A 14,758-nucleotide genomic window follows, 5' to 3' on the forward strand; every position below is an offset into this window, starting at 1 on the left:
GAACTGGTGTATACAATCCACCTAAATTGATAGCTATGTTAGTATCATAATTATCTTGGATCTCTTACCAATGACAACACTTGTAGCCAATCCTGTAATAAACTAAAGATTTATTAATTAGGAAAAAGTTATTTACACAGTTCAAATAGGTAAAATATATACACACAAATGAATTTCAGTAGTTTCAAAAGGATATAAACATTGCTCTAATATGCAAGTTTTAGGTCTTTTAGCACTAAGCTTGGAGACCCCTTGCATATGCTTAGAAACATTGCACTCTATGAACTCCAAGCAGCACAGGGATAATTTTTCTTGACAGGAATTTTTATCCCCTTCTCCCAGAGTTCGAGCTGAGGAGAATTTCTGCACATCTCCACTTCCTGGGTTTGTGGGGAGCAATCAAAGTCTTTTGTCCACGGATGTTCCACAATGGCTTCTTTGATGTCAAGAGGCCTTCTATTGTTGGGTAAGGGATGACCCCTCTTGTGGTAAACTAGTGTTTCACATTTAGCAATGTTTTCCTTCTGGCCGTGTGGATTTACAGTTTTAGAGCAAACAAACAAAGCAAACACTTCAACACCTGATGGCATAGAATAGAGATTTATAAGTAAGATTAACTCATGCAGCAACTTAGAAGCATTAACACTAAACAGTCTTTTGCTGGGACCTGGCATGCCAGCATGTCCCTATATATTTGTATACAGTTAGTGACAAAATTAAATACATGCAGCAGACAATAAAATAGATAATGTATAATATAAAAAGCTTACTTCAGAAAAAAGGTATTAGACCATTACCATAATGAAATAAATGTAAAATTAACAGAATTAAAACCATTACAAGTTGCTGCACAACCATACGTAAAGTTGTAAACAACTTCATTGTTATATCATTGTGATGGGTTGGATCACTGAGGTCCCCTGGGGACTATCACCTGATGTGCTGGTTATACCACTGAGTCAGCCAGACTACCCTCTGGAGCACCCACCACCCTCTCCTGCTGGGCCAGAAGCTCTGGTTACCACAGTTCTGTGCCTTGGCTGGGTTGAACAGATACTGAACCAGATCACCTTGGGAAGTTTCAGTTACAGGAACGTTAACAGTAACGAGGAGCCCAGCCCTAAGAGGACCAAAACCCTAAATAAATCCATCTTACTCTGCTTAAAAGTTTTACACAGAGAACGTTCATAAGGTCAGTCCTACTTATCATGAGAGATATGTACAGCTGTGGCTCCCCCTCCCCCAGGTAGCAATGATTTACACTGGACTTGATCATAAACCAGTGTCATTAAGTATAAAATGAAGGATTTAAGCGATAGCAAGTGAAAGCAGACAGATCGAAGTAAGTTCCTAAGCCAAAACAAACAAAACATGCCCATTAAGACTAATACACTAGTATTCCTTGCCCTTGTCTTTATTTAGGTAAAAGTGCTCAAGACCATTGATTTTTTGTTTGGCCTAGGTCTATAGCTTTGTGTGTCTTTAGAGTTCTTTGTTTTCAGATTTCTTCATGTGTCCCCTCTTTGGGTGGGGAGGCAATATCAAAAGCTAGCTGAAGACATTGATTGTTGTACATTCTTTCAATAGGTTTCCCACCCCGGGGGAAGTCTTTATTTTAATCTCTCCCATGGAAAAATACCAGATTCAAGATGGATTCCAGCATAGTAACATATCATTCTAGGACTATCTATAGTTTGGGCCTACAGGAAAAACAAAGCTATTCGTAGGTCATTACCTTGAGCACCATTAAGATTTTAAGTATCAGGAATGGCTCTCCATACCAATTCTAAATCAATAAGCAGGTTTACATGTCATTTCTAACATCACAAAGAACAGTACATGCACAGAAATAGAATAGACACCTTCAGCAGATCATAACTATAAACAGGGCTCGACAATCTATTGAATCTACTTGCCCAGTGCGAGTAGATTTCAGCCTGGCGCCCCATTTACCGGCAGCACACGCATGCGCAATGCGGCTCTTGTGCATGCACAGCTGGCGAGTGGCTTTCGCCATGGTTCTTCAAGCCCTGACTATAAAGATATGTCACGTGATCCATGTCTTTGAATTCTGAATATTCGTAAGCCAATTTTCATAAAGCATGGGAGGGCTGTGAATCACAGGTGAAAAATAGCATGAATTTTGTCACAAAATACTATTTCACATGGTTTGTCTGGAAATGGGTGATGGGAGGGATCACGTAAGGATTGCTTGTTGTATTCCCTCCCTCTGGGGCATCTGGTATTGGCCACTGTCGGCAGACAGGATACTGGGTGAGATGGACCATTGGTCTGACCCAGTATGGCCGTTCTTATGGCAAAAGGTGGCAGATTTTTTTTAAACACTTTGGAGGCCTTAACCGTGCATCTGTAAAATATTCTTATGTAGTTTTATCTAATGGAATTAATAGCACTGATAGTTGAGGCCATTAGAAGACCCTTGCTTTTAGTTGCTCATACCCATAAGAAACAACCCATCAAGGGTGAAGTTTTCTGTGCTTAGTCTCTGCCTCAGATTAATTTTTTTTTTTTAGGAAAGTCTGAGAAAAATGGTGCATCTGTTTTCAAGAATGTTAAAATTGACTGCCTTTCCCTTCCTAGCCCCCCAACTCCAGAACCTTCAGAATCTGACAAAGAATTTGCAGTGGGCACATGGGTAGTCCTTATGACTTCAGCAACATGTGGAGTACTTTGGTTCTGAGCCAATACAACAATTTTAAGCACAAGAGTGGACCCACTGAATGGACTAACCACATGCTTAATTTTAAGAGTATGGTATGTGCTTAAGAGGTTTGCTGGTTCAGTGCCTGAGCACTCTGCCCCTTTCAGGATTAAGTCCAAACTCACTATTTGCATTTGCACAGCAGAACTTGCTCCCTTAATACTCGGAATGTTCCAACTGAACTAGCCTGGCATGGTTGTCCCTCTTACATATCAACAAGTCAATTGTTCCTGCTCATCAGCAAAAATGGTCTTTGACTTGCGGGAGAGCGCCCTGGAATGGGAGCCATGTCATCAAGAGGGGCCTTCTATCAGAGGTTTGGAACAGAAACAGAACACAGGTGTGTAATAAAGCAGCCCTAAATCTGATCCACATGGTCACAATACCTCTCAGAATAAACAGGCCAGATCTACGTGCTTAGCTGTGGGGAGATGGTATCCTGTCTCTGACAGCGCACAGCACCAGATGCTTCAAAAGAAAGTGCAAAACCCTTGACATCGTCAACGATGCAATAACCCCCCCAAATATTACTCAACTCTTCTGTCAGAAATTAGCTTATGCACTAGCTTTTTCTTCATTTGTTTTTTATTATTTATTGTAACTGAGTGCTCTCATTATCAATATAACTACCTACACCATTTTTTAACCTCAATTTATGGCAGTGAGTTTCATGGGCTAATTGTGTGTTCTGTTAATACTGGTAAAATAGTTTTTAAAATCTGCTGCCTTTCAGTCTTATTAAATATCCCCTTACAAAGTTATACTTACATAGAGCCTAATATCTAAAGGACCCATGCATAATAAAAGTCATAGTATTTCACCTAATAATTCCAGCAAAAAGCCCAACAAGTATTTGTGCTTGAACTTCAGTATATCTTTTAGAAAGACAACCAAGTGAAGAATTTAGAAATTTAAAGACTTGAGAAGAATTTACTAAGAATTTAAGTTCTTCCAATAAGTTATTATACACCACATTGTCCACACAAGACTTTTTACTGACTTAATAAATTGCCAATTGCTTACAGATGATAATGTGGACACTCAAACATTAGTATTTTACACTCGGAAGTGGACAGCATGCAACTTACAAGTATTTTAGCTGGAGTAATGGGTGATTTTTTAACAAATACTTGTACATCAGCTAGTGTGGTCACAGGCTCATCAGTACAAAGGTGCCTTGTGCTCATACAGCCGCTCCCCGAGTTATGACCAGCTCCACTTACGACCATCCGCACTTACGACTAAAGTGATCGTAAATGCGGATCTGAGTTATGAACGGCGAGCTGTGCTTACGAACAGGGTGGTCGCCATGTAACTATAGGATCCGAGTTACGAACACTTCGAGTTAGGGACCAAGTGTTGGTCCGTAACTTGTTCGTAACTCGGGGAGCAGCTGTAATTTACTCCTCTTGCCATATGGGAATAAGCATTTTTATACTGATATAACTGCATTTTTATACGGATATAACTAGGGGAATCCTGTCAATTTCACTTTCACTGTATTGGTACAGTTGAAGTAGCACAATACAATTTATGTGGGAACAAGGCATGGGGCATAGAACAAATGTTTATATCCTTGAATATACATTTGGCAGCAGGAGTTCATGATAGCTTTTAAAGATGTATTATCCACTTTTAGTTAACTGGCAAACAATTTGGGTTAAAAAAGTCTAGTTTAGATACGCTCACTGATTAAAACCATGGTGCCTAACATGCCAGCCACTGTGGCTATCTGGCCAGTTGAGTGTGGCTAGTTCACTTCTGCCTTCTTTCAAGTAACGTAACAAGAGAATGTAACGACACCTAATACTACCTCATTATCACAGGGCTATCCATATGCTTTATGGCAATATCCTTAAGACTATGAAGGGATAAGGTAGTGGGGCGCCCCAAAAGGCAAGTTGGCAGGTTCAGTGATATTTCCAGCACAGTGATGATAGTCCCAACTCCCAAGGAGGTTCCTGTGACCAAACCTATCACCATTTCCCTGATATTTTTATTAAACAACATAGCAATTGTTACCTTAAGCCATATAAACTCCTCAAACAGCTTTTCCCTCTATCAAAGCACTTACACATCCAGGACAGGTAATCAATTATTTCTTTTACCTTTCAGCATGAACTGAATCCATCTTCGTGCTTACTGATTTGATTAAGATTTTCATTGAAACCACAACCAGTAAGTATTCTAAACAAAATCATTTCCTTTTTCCTATCTTGGCCTTGAAACATGTAATTATCCTCAACTCTAGGGGACAATTTAAAAAAATGGTCATTTTTCATTAATCCAATTTTTTTTGCCATTCCTCTTTTAAATGTTTGGTACCAGACTTCTGAATTCCTGTTTACTCAGGGATATTTGTGTGTCAATCTCTCTATTTCTTTCAGAGATTTTAGCTGCTTTTTTCAGCCACTTTGTTACCAGTTATCCTGATATGTGCTGGGATCTAAGCTAATGCTTCATGTATCCCCATATGTACAAATCAGAAACATGATTTCATTGATTAAAACACTATTATTTACAAATACACCTTTTTATTGCCATATGATCTAGGGATGTTAGGAAGCGGGTATTTCACTAATCGGGTAGTCAACAGAATTTTTATCGACTACATGATTAATCGATAAGGGAAGGCACTCAGTCTCAACTCGCATCGGGTGTGGGAGCTACCCCTGCTGTGGCTCTGCAGTTTAAATGTAAGAGCTGCGCAGGCAGGCACCCCTACAACGTTTTTTACTGCAGAGCCACAGCAGGGGTAGCTCCTGGACCTGGACTGAGCCAAGCTTACTGAGACCCTCTGCGGACAGGGGCGGGGGGCAGAGGTTGCTTCTGATAGAGGCAGCAGCTCAGGGGAAGGCAGGCAGCTCTGCGGTGACAGTGCTGGGGGGAACCGGCTTTTAAGCCTGCTTCCCTCACCTTGCTGCCTCTGATACAGACCAAGGCAGCAGGGGAGAGGAAATGTGAGTAGTAGACTCAACTGACCAATAAAAGCCTAGGCTCATCGGTTAGTCAACTACTCACTTACATCCCTAATATGATCTGATACTGAGTCTGAAAAAATGACCGCCGCTGCAGTTTAACACTAGCATTACTAGCATAACACTAGCTCAGCTGTCATGACAGCCACAAAAATGGATATTCTTCCACATGCATTAATTCCAAATTCTGGTATAAAATAAACTATCTTCACTCTTCCTATTTTTCCATTTTTTGGACTCACCTATGTATTTTCAAAAACAACTCCACTTTTCATATAGTGGCACACTTCAGTTTTTATACCTATAGGCTGTGTCTAGATTGCACCCCTTTTTCATAAAAGGGATGCAAATTAGACACATCGCAATTGCAAATGAAGCGGGGATTTAAATCTTCCCCGGTTCATTTGCATAAACATGGCTGCCACTTTTTTCCGGCTCGGGGCTTTGCCGGCAAAAAGCACCAGTCTAGACACAGGTCTTTCAGAAAATAAAGCCTTTTCCGAAAGATCCCTTATTCCTCTTAAAATCAGGAATAAGGGATCTTTCGGAAAAGGCTTTATTTTCCCAAAGACCCGCGTCTAGAATGGCGCTTTTTGCCGGCAAAGCTCCGAGCTGGAAAAAAAGCGGCAGCTGTGTTTATGCAAATGAAGCAGGGAAGATTTAAATTCCTGCTTCATTTGCAATTGCGCTGTGTCTAATTTGCATCCCTTTTATGGAAAAGGGGTGCAATCTAGACATAGCCATAGTCTTCTACACTCTTAAGTTTATAAAATAATTGTAAAGCCACATTTGGACTGATGACTTTCCATCCATAACTTGTTTCCCCATGACTAAGTTTTGAGTTTAGCTTTTTCTTGTCTTTCAGTTCGGACATCCACATTTTAACTCAAATGGAATGCAGAGTTCTAACACTAGGTACTTAAGAATTCCCAATCAAAACTCATACATTTGGGTGGCAGTTTCATCACTGCGATTCCCTTTAATTTTGGCCCAGAAAGTAAGGTCTAGTAGTTTTACTCAGTGTAACTGGCATTTCACTAGAATATCTGTGTAGCATACCCATAGGTGTTGTAATAAATGCACCGCACACTGCTTTTAGTGCCTGGAATGTACTAAATCTAATTTTGCAAGTTTTTTATTTTTATGCTGACCTAAAACTTACCAATCTTAGTTGATAACTAAGTCACTCTCCCTCTAAACCACCTGCAGGGTTTTCTTATTAGCTCCCCAATTAGTCTGACCAATACTTTAAAGCACGCTGATCCTCCTTTTGCATTTATCCTTAACACAGAGTCTCTATGATCTTTTGAAAGTAACTGAATATCAAATATTACTCCGAGGGATTTAAATCTTAACTCTATCTAGTTATACTTCATAGAGAGACAGTGTACTCTCCTTTGTAGCTTTCCTTTTTATAAAGATCAATCCTTTGGTTTTAGCAGTGAGAACTTGACACCTCATGCATTTTCCCAGCCTGAAGTTTTTTGTAATGCTTTGTTGATTCTCCTTTCAAACTCCTCAGGTGTTCCTGCTCCTAACCCATAGAGCGCGATCATATGCAAATAGAGTGACACCTGCACCAGCATTTTGTATGTACAATACTATCATCATATTAAATAATGTAGGGCATATGACATAACATCCAATTCTAAGATGTATGGTCCATTTACTTGAAGAATGGATGGATTAGAGAATTTGCTCTCCTTATCAGTAGTTTGCCTTCTTTGTACAATATACCCTCCCTTCACAACATGTTACATGTTCTTCAATATCGTGAAACCTTTGTTTCACATACTACTTTTTAGTTTAGTTTTCAGTTAAACAATATGACTGATGTTTCCTCTTCCTCGCCTAAAACCACGTTGAACCTTATGACATTGATTTCCAAATAGGCAAAGAGTCTTTCATTCATAATTCTCTCTGTAATTGTACTGAGACTTAGCATAGTGACAACTGGTCTATAGGCATCCACTTTTGTGGACAATTTGCCTTATTTTCTTACTTACATACTACTGCATATTTCCACCCTCCACAATCAATCCTTGTTTCCAGATAATAGTATATAAATTCCAAAAGAACCAAACTTCTATCAGGAAGATATCTAAACATTATCTATCTACCTATATATTTTAGAGCAATGGTCCCCTATGCAGTGCCCGCGGGCGCCATGGTGCCCGCCGGGGCATTTATGTGTGCCCGCCGAGTGACCAGGGCCAGCCCAAGCCATTCTCCCGGGGCACATGCACGGTGCTGCCCCCACGCACACAGTGCATGTGCGGCCCCACCCCAGGTGCATGCGCAGCCCCGCCTCCAGGCGCGCAGCAGCCCCAAAAGGTTGGGGACCACTGTTTTAGAGTGTTTGTCTGTCTGCAAGTCTGTCTGTTCAAGAACTCCTAAACAATAAGCGCTAGAGCCACCATATTTGGTAGGCAGCTTCCTCTAGAACCCAACATAAAGCAAGGTTGGGGTTGGTGGAACCAAAACAATTTGTAGCCCCAGGAAAAGAACAGTTTTCCATAACATGCAAAGCGAGGGGCTGATGTTTGGAGGGATGCAATATGAGAGTGGCCACTGGGGGCAGCAAGCCCACAGGGGAGAGCTATCCTGCAGTGTGCACTAGGGACAGCCCGTATCACCAAGACCAGGGATGCGCAATTTTTGTTGGGGGAGGCCATTCCAAGATTTTGGAAAGTGGTCAAGAGCTGTAATCTTCCATGACACTAATGGACAAGGTGCGGGGTCTGGGATGGAAGCTGGGTGCAGAAGAGTGGTTGGGGTAAGGGATAAGAACATAAGAACGGCCGTACTGGGTCAGACCAAAGGTCCATCTAGCCCAGTATCCTGTCTGCCAACAGTGGCCAGCACCAGGTGCCCCAGAGAGGGTGGACCGAAGACAATGATCAAGCAATTTGTCTCCTGCCATCCCTCTCCAGTCTCTGACAGACAGAGGCCAAGGACACCATTTTATCCCCTGGTTAATAGCCTTTTATGGACCTAACCTCCATGAAATTATCTAGCTTCTCTTTAAATGCTATTATAGTCCTAGCCTTCACAGCCTCCTCTGGCAAGGAGTTCCACAGGTTGACTACACGCTGTGTGAAGAAGAACTTTCTTTTATTAGTTTTAAACCTGCTCCCCATTAATTTCATTTGGTGTCCTCTAGTTCTTCTATTTAGGGAACTAATAAATAACTTTTCTTTATCGGCCCTCTCCACACCATTCATGATTTTATATACCTCTATCATATCCCCCCTCAGTCTCCTCTTTTCTAAACTGAAAAGTTCCAGTCACTTTAAGCTCTCCTCATATGGGACCCGTTCCAAACCCCTCATCATTTTAGTTGCCCTTTTCTGAACCCTTTCCAAGGCCAAAATATCTTTTTGAGGTGAGGAGACCACATCTGTACATAGTATTCAAGATGTGGACGTACCATAGTTTTATACGGGGGCAGTAAGATATTCTGGGTCTTATTTTCTATCCCTTTCCTAATAATTCCTAGCATCCTATTTGCCTTTTTGACCGCCGCTGCACACTGTGTGGAAGTTTTCAGAGAACTGTCCACAATAACTTCAAGATCTTTCCTGATTTGTCGTAGCCAAATTAGCCCCCATCATATTGTACGTATAGTTGGGGTTATTTTTCCCCGATGTGCATTACTTTACACTTATCCACATTAAATTTCATTTGCCATTTTGTTGCCCAATCACTCAGTTTGGTGAGATCTTCTTGGAGTCCCTCACAGTCTGCTTCTGTCTTGACTATCCTAAACAGTTTGGTATCATCTGCAAACTTTACTACCTCACTGCTTACCCCTTTCTCCAGATCATTTATGAATAAGTTGAAAAGGATTGGTCCCAGGACTGACCCTTGGGGGACACCACTAGTTACCCCTCTCCAATCTGAAAATTTACCATTTATTCCTACCCTTTGTTTCCTGTCTTTTAACTAGTTCTCAATCCAAGAAAGGACCTTCCCTCTTATCCCATGGCCATGTAATTTACACAAGAGCCTTTGGTGAGGGACCTTGTCAAAGGCTTTCTGAAAATCCAAGTATACTATATCTACTGGATCCTCCTTGTCCGCATGTTTGTTAACCCCTTCAAAGAACTCTAACAGATTAGTAAGACAGGATTTCCCTTTACAGAAACCATGTTGACTTTTGTCCAACAAATTATGTTCTTCTACATGCTTCACAATTTTATTCTTTACTATTGTTTTGACTAATTTGCCTGGTACTGAAATTAGACTTACCGGTCTGTAATTGCCAGGATCGCCTCTACTGCCCTTTTTAAATATTGGTGTCACGTTGGCTACCTTCCAGTCATTAGGTACGGAAGCCGATTTAAAGGATAGGTTACAAACCACAGATAATAGCTCAGCAATTTCCCATTTGAGTTCTTTTAGAACCCTTGGATGAATGCCATCCGGTCCCGGAGATTTGTTAACATTAAGTTTTTCTATTTGTTCCAAAACCTCCTCTAATGACACTTCAATCCGGGACAGTTCCTCAGATTCATCACCCACAAAGGACAGTGCAGATTCAGGAATCTCCCCAACGTCCTCAGCCGTGAAGACTGAAGCAAATAAATCATTTAGTTTCTCCACAATGGCTTTATCGTTCTTGATTGCTCCTTTTATAGCTTGATCATCTAGGGACCCACAGGTTTTTTAGCAGGCTTCCTGCTTCTAATGTACTTAAAGATTTTGTTATTTCTTTTTGAGTTTTTGGCTAGCTGTTCCTCAAAATCTTCTGGGGATCAGGATTGGGGATCAGGAGGGAGCATGGGGTCTGGGAGGGAGTTTGGGTGAAAGAGGCAGTTATGACCCAGGGCAGGGGACTGGGGTGCAGGGTTTTGGAATGTGACCTAGGGCAGGAGGGGGTTGTGACCTGGGGCAGCGGTTTGGGGTGTCAGATCTGGGAGGGGGTATGGGTGCGGGGGGGGGGGGCGGCAGAGGATTGGGAAAGGGAGAGGCTGGGGTACCAGAGGCAGACTCTGGCTATGAGACTTAGCAGCCAGCAGCGCAACCAGCCTGCCTGCCTGCCGAGCTAAATGCTTGCAGAGCTTTAAACATTTATCAGCCAGCCTACCTGCCTGCACCTGCACCGGCTGCAGCTCCATGTGCTTGTGAGAATAATTGAACCAGAGGGGAGGGAGCATGGTGCTTCACATACTGCCTGTTATTCAAACAGGCAGCTCCCATTGGTCAGTTTCTGGCCAGAAACCAGCCAACAGGATTGTGCTGGGGACAGAGACAGCACCTGAAGCCTCATAGAACCATAAAGCTGGAAGAGACCTCAGAAGGTCATCAAGTCCAGCCCCCAGCTCTAGGCAGGACCAATCCCACCTAAATCAACCTGGCCAGGGCTTTGTCAAGCCAAGATTTAAAAACCTGTAGGGAAGGAGATTCCACCTCCTCCCTAAGGAACCCATCCCAGTGCTTCACCACTCTCCTAGTGAAATAGTTTTTCCTAATATCCAACCTGGACCTCTCCCACCACAACTTGAGCCCATTGCTCCTTGTTCTGCCATCTGTCACTACTGAGAATAGCCTTTCTCCATCCTCTTTGGAACCTCCCTTCAGGAAGCTGAAGGCTGCTATCAAATCCCCCCTCACTCTTCTCTTCTGCAGACTAAAACCCAAATCCCTCAGTCTCTCCTCACAGGTCATGTGCTCCAGCCCCCTAATCACTTTGGTTGTCCTCCAATGGACCCTCTCCAATGTGTCCACATCCTTTCGATAGTGAGGGGCCCAGAACTGGACACAATACTCCAGATGTGGCCTCACCAGAGCTGAATAAAGGGGAATAATCACTTCTCTATATCTGCTGGCAATGCTCCTCCTAATGCACCCTAATGTGCCATTTGCCTTCTTGACTACAAGGGCACCTTGTTGACTCATATCCAGCTCCTCATCCACTGTAATCCCCAGGTCCTTTTCTGCAGAACTCCTACTTAGCCAGTCGGTCCCCAGCCTGTAACGAAACTTGGGATTCTTCTGCCTCCCTCCCATACCTGTCCCCTCACCCCGCTCCCCTCCGGGATCACAGTTTTGAAAGAGAAACAGTTCAGCAGCCGCTTTTCTGAGCAGTGTGCAGGGCAAGCAGGAAAGCCAGCCTGGGACTCCCTGCTGTGTCCACAGGCCAGATCTGGTGGCTTGGTCGGCTGAATGTGGCCCACAGGCCATATTTGTCCAGGCCTGACCAAGAGTGGCCAGCAGAGCTGGGGCTCCACCATCTTGCCTGCTAGCACACCAAGTAACTCTCCCCCCCCCCACAGGCTCAAATCCATTCTCCCCCCAGCCCTTGGCTGCAGCACCAGAGTGGGGGGATGGGGAGGGTCAGAAGAGGGCTCCTGGAGGCTGGGGAGTGAGAAATAGGGCTCCTGGTGGTCAGGAGTGACTGGGGGTGAGAGAAAAGGGCCATACTGGATGAGACCTTCCCTCCTGAGCCTCTCTTCACCCTCCAACCCTCACTCCTGCACTCTCCCCCCTACATCCCAAAAGCACTGCCGAGTCATGCACCCCCCACACCACTAGCCCCTGGCCCTGAAGGACCCTGGCAATGCTGGGTAAGTCTGCTAGGATCGCATATATTATCTTTACCTGGGGATGCATTTTGGGTTATATCAATTTTTCGAGCTCCCATACATAAAACCTTTAATTCTCTATAGTATCTTCATGGTTTTGCTAGCTACATAATAGTCCATGCCTCTCAATGAACTGCCTTAATCTGGGGACACACTGGACTTTGATTTTCATCATTACTCACCCCTCAAAGTTTCTGCTAACATTTCTGCTCTCTCATTATCAGAACTTCTGTTTTGTCAATCCCAATAAGACCTGGCATGCAACTACTCTTATTCTGAATTCCACAAACTCTTCTAATTTGCTTGTATATGTCTGATGCATGGGTATCCTTATTTAACCTCCTGCAATACTACCTCCAACTCTTTCCTTGTTTTTTTCATAATACTTTGTGCTGAAGTCAAGGTGTTCCCCTGCCCCTGGTACCACATCTCTGCAGAGCAAGGGTCAAGGAGAAGGGGAGACACAGCAGAGTGGCTCCAGTCTGAAGCATGGATAGTAAGTGTCTCAGAGGAGTGCACCGCATATCAATACACTAAGATTTCATTGCTCTCTCACACTTCCCTCCATACCCCAGCTCTCCAGAATGGGGGAGACAACAGAACAGGACAGATTTCCCTGTCTTAGAAACAGAACATGGCTTTTCTCCGAAACTTACCCAGCAACAGCCAGCACACACACACCCCCACCCATCTGTGCCACACATGCTCAATCTGTCACAAAGTCTGTCACACAGGGTCTCTTTCACACTCACACTATTTCTCTCTGTAGCCCTCAGCTCCATTTCTTCCTCCCAAGGCCCCACCGCTTTGGGTGGGACGGCCATGATCACATATCAAAATTCATAAAGTGCTCCCTCTGCAAAAATTATTGCCCACTCCTCCATGGGCAATAATTTTTGTCAAGGCCCAGGCACCAGAGAAAATGCAAAAATACTAAGTAAATACTAAGTTTTGGGATCTGTTTGAAATAATCTGGTGGTTGGAATTTAGCATGCAGTATGCCTACTAACTTCCCTAAGCTAGACTAGTGTTAGGGTTTTTTGTTTCTTTAAGATCTCTTAGCAATTGCCTGCATTTTTAAAAATCTTCTAATTCATGTTATTGGCTATCAAGTTCCTTTTTCTATTTGTTTATATAGTTGCTGCTGTTACCCAGACACCCTCTTAATCAAACATGTTTAAAGCAAAGTTAACATTTTTCTGTAACTGAAGAATTGTGGCTATTAGGAAATCTAATAAGGTATTCTTAAACAACTTCCTTTTTTGTTCACACTTCTATTTTTACTTTTTTGCTCCCACTCAGTTTATCATAACCTATTTTTATTTTTGAGACATAGGCCTTTTAAAGCATCAAGAATATATTTCACAGATTGGGAGTGTATTTGGCTTACAAAAAATAAACGTAACCAGGTCATGGTCAGTTGTACTTCGTCAACCACTAAATTCAGTGATTAATTTCCTTTATCCATCAGAAAAAGATCTACTATTGAATTACTCCATATTTGGTTTTAATAATTTGCCAATATAAAAAGTTTCTAGAAAAGTCTGTTCTGGTACTAAAAGGAAAAGTCTACCTCCTTTAACTATTCTTTATGCTGCATCCTTTTATCCTGTACACTTCTACTTGACCCCTATGTAAACTAAACACTCAGCCTTTCAAAATTTGTTCATATGGGAGTCTGCTCACATCTGTGATGCTTATTTCTAAACCTCTTTTCCTGGGGATATTTTGATTTATATATACATAAAATAAATATGAAGACACTGTTGTCAGATGCTTTTAAAAACTGAGAAGCTAACTATTAGATGGAAATTTTCCACGCTGAGTGTCTGCCTCTGGCTGAATATTTTTGGAAATCTTACGTCAAAACTGTTCAGCCACTTCTGAGAATGATGCTAGGAAAAATAGTTCATGTTAAATTCTGCTGGCTTTTTCTTTGAAAAGCACTACTACCCCCATGCTTTGGAGGAATGGAGAACCACCTTGTGAAAAACTAAAGTGTCAATCAGCAACCAGGGCTTGCTTGCTAGTCACTCTTCTGGCAGATGTTATGATTAAAGCCATAAGAAAATCACAGGCTGCAATTCTGTTGCAGAACCAATAGCTTTTAAACACAGTCTGCAACTTTTCATAGTGGCCACAAATTTGAGAGGTGTTTTACGACCCTGCATATTGGCCCACACCAAACTGCAACTAACAAATTGTGACCATAATTTCTGAACCAAATAATCACTACTTTCTCACAGCCTTCACTATATTATTTTTATTAACAGGTGAAACAACAAACATTTGTTCAGAGGTTCAAAAGGAGAAACTGAGTAAAGACTAGGTTAAGATTCCTATGAGAGTGTTGTACCTCTGATTGGTGGATAGATGTTCACTAAACCCTTAAACCAATATGTCAAGCAAATAAAGACCCATTATCAATTAGCATGTGATAAGCAGATCTAGCTACTAACTAAAAGACTATA

The 14,758-nt window shown here is 42.3% G+C and overlaps 1 protein-coding gene and 1 long non-coding RNA gene across 5 annotated transcripts in view; one reads left to right on the top strand and one right to left on the bottom strand.

Moving 5' to 3' along the window:
- ZNF592 (zinc finger protein 592) overlaps window positions 1-14,758 on the bottom strand; it is a 65,126-nt gene that overhangs the window by 24,836 nt on the left and 25,532 nt on the right. The window lies entirely within an intron of this gene.
- LOC112546591 (uncharacterized) lies at window positions 1,054-7,346 on the top strand. The gene is made up of 3 exons (XR_003090327.2): window positions 1,054-1,192; window positions 4,838-4,900; window positions 7,223-7,346. It is a non-coding gene; the product is annotated as an uncharacterized LOC112546591 (long non-coding RNA).

This window comes from Pelodiscus sinensis, chromosome 14 (genome assembly GCF_052426305.1).
Source record: "Pelodiscus sinensis isolate ZL-2025 chromosome 14, ASM5242630v1, whole genome shotgun sequence".
NCBI lineage: Eukaryota > Metazoa > Chordata > Testudines > Trionychidae > Pelodiscus > Pelodiscus sinensis.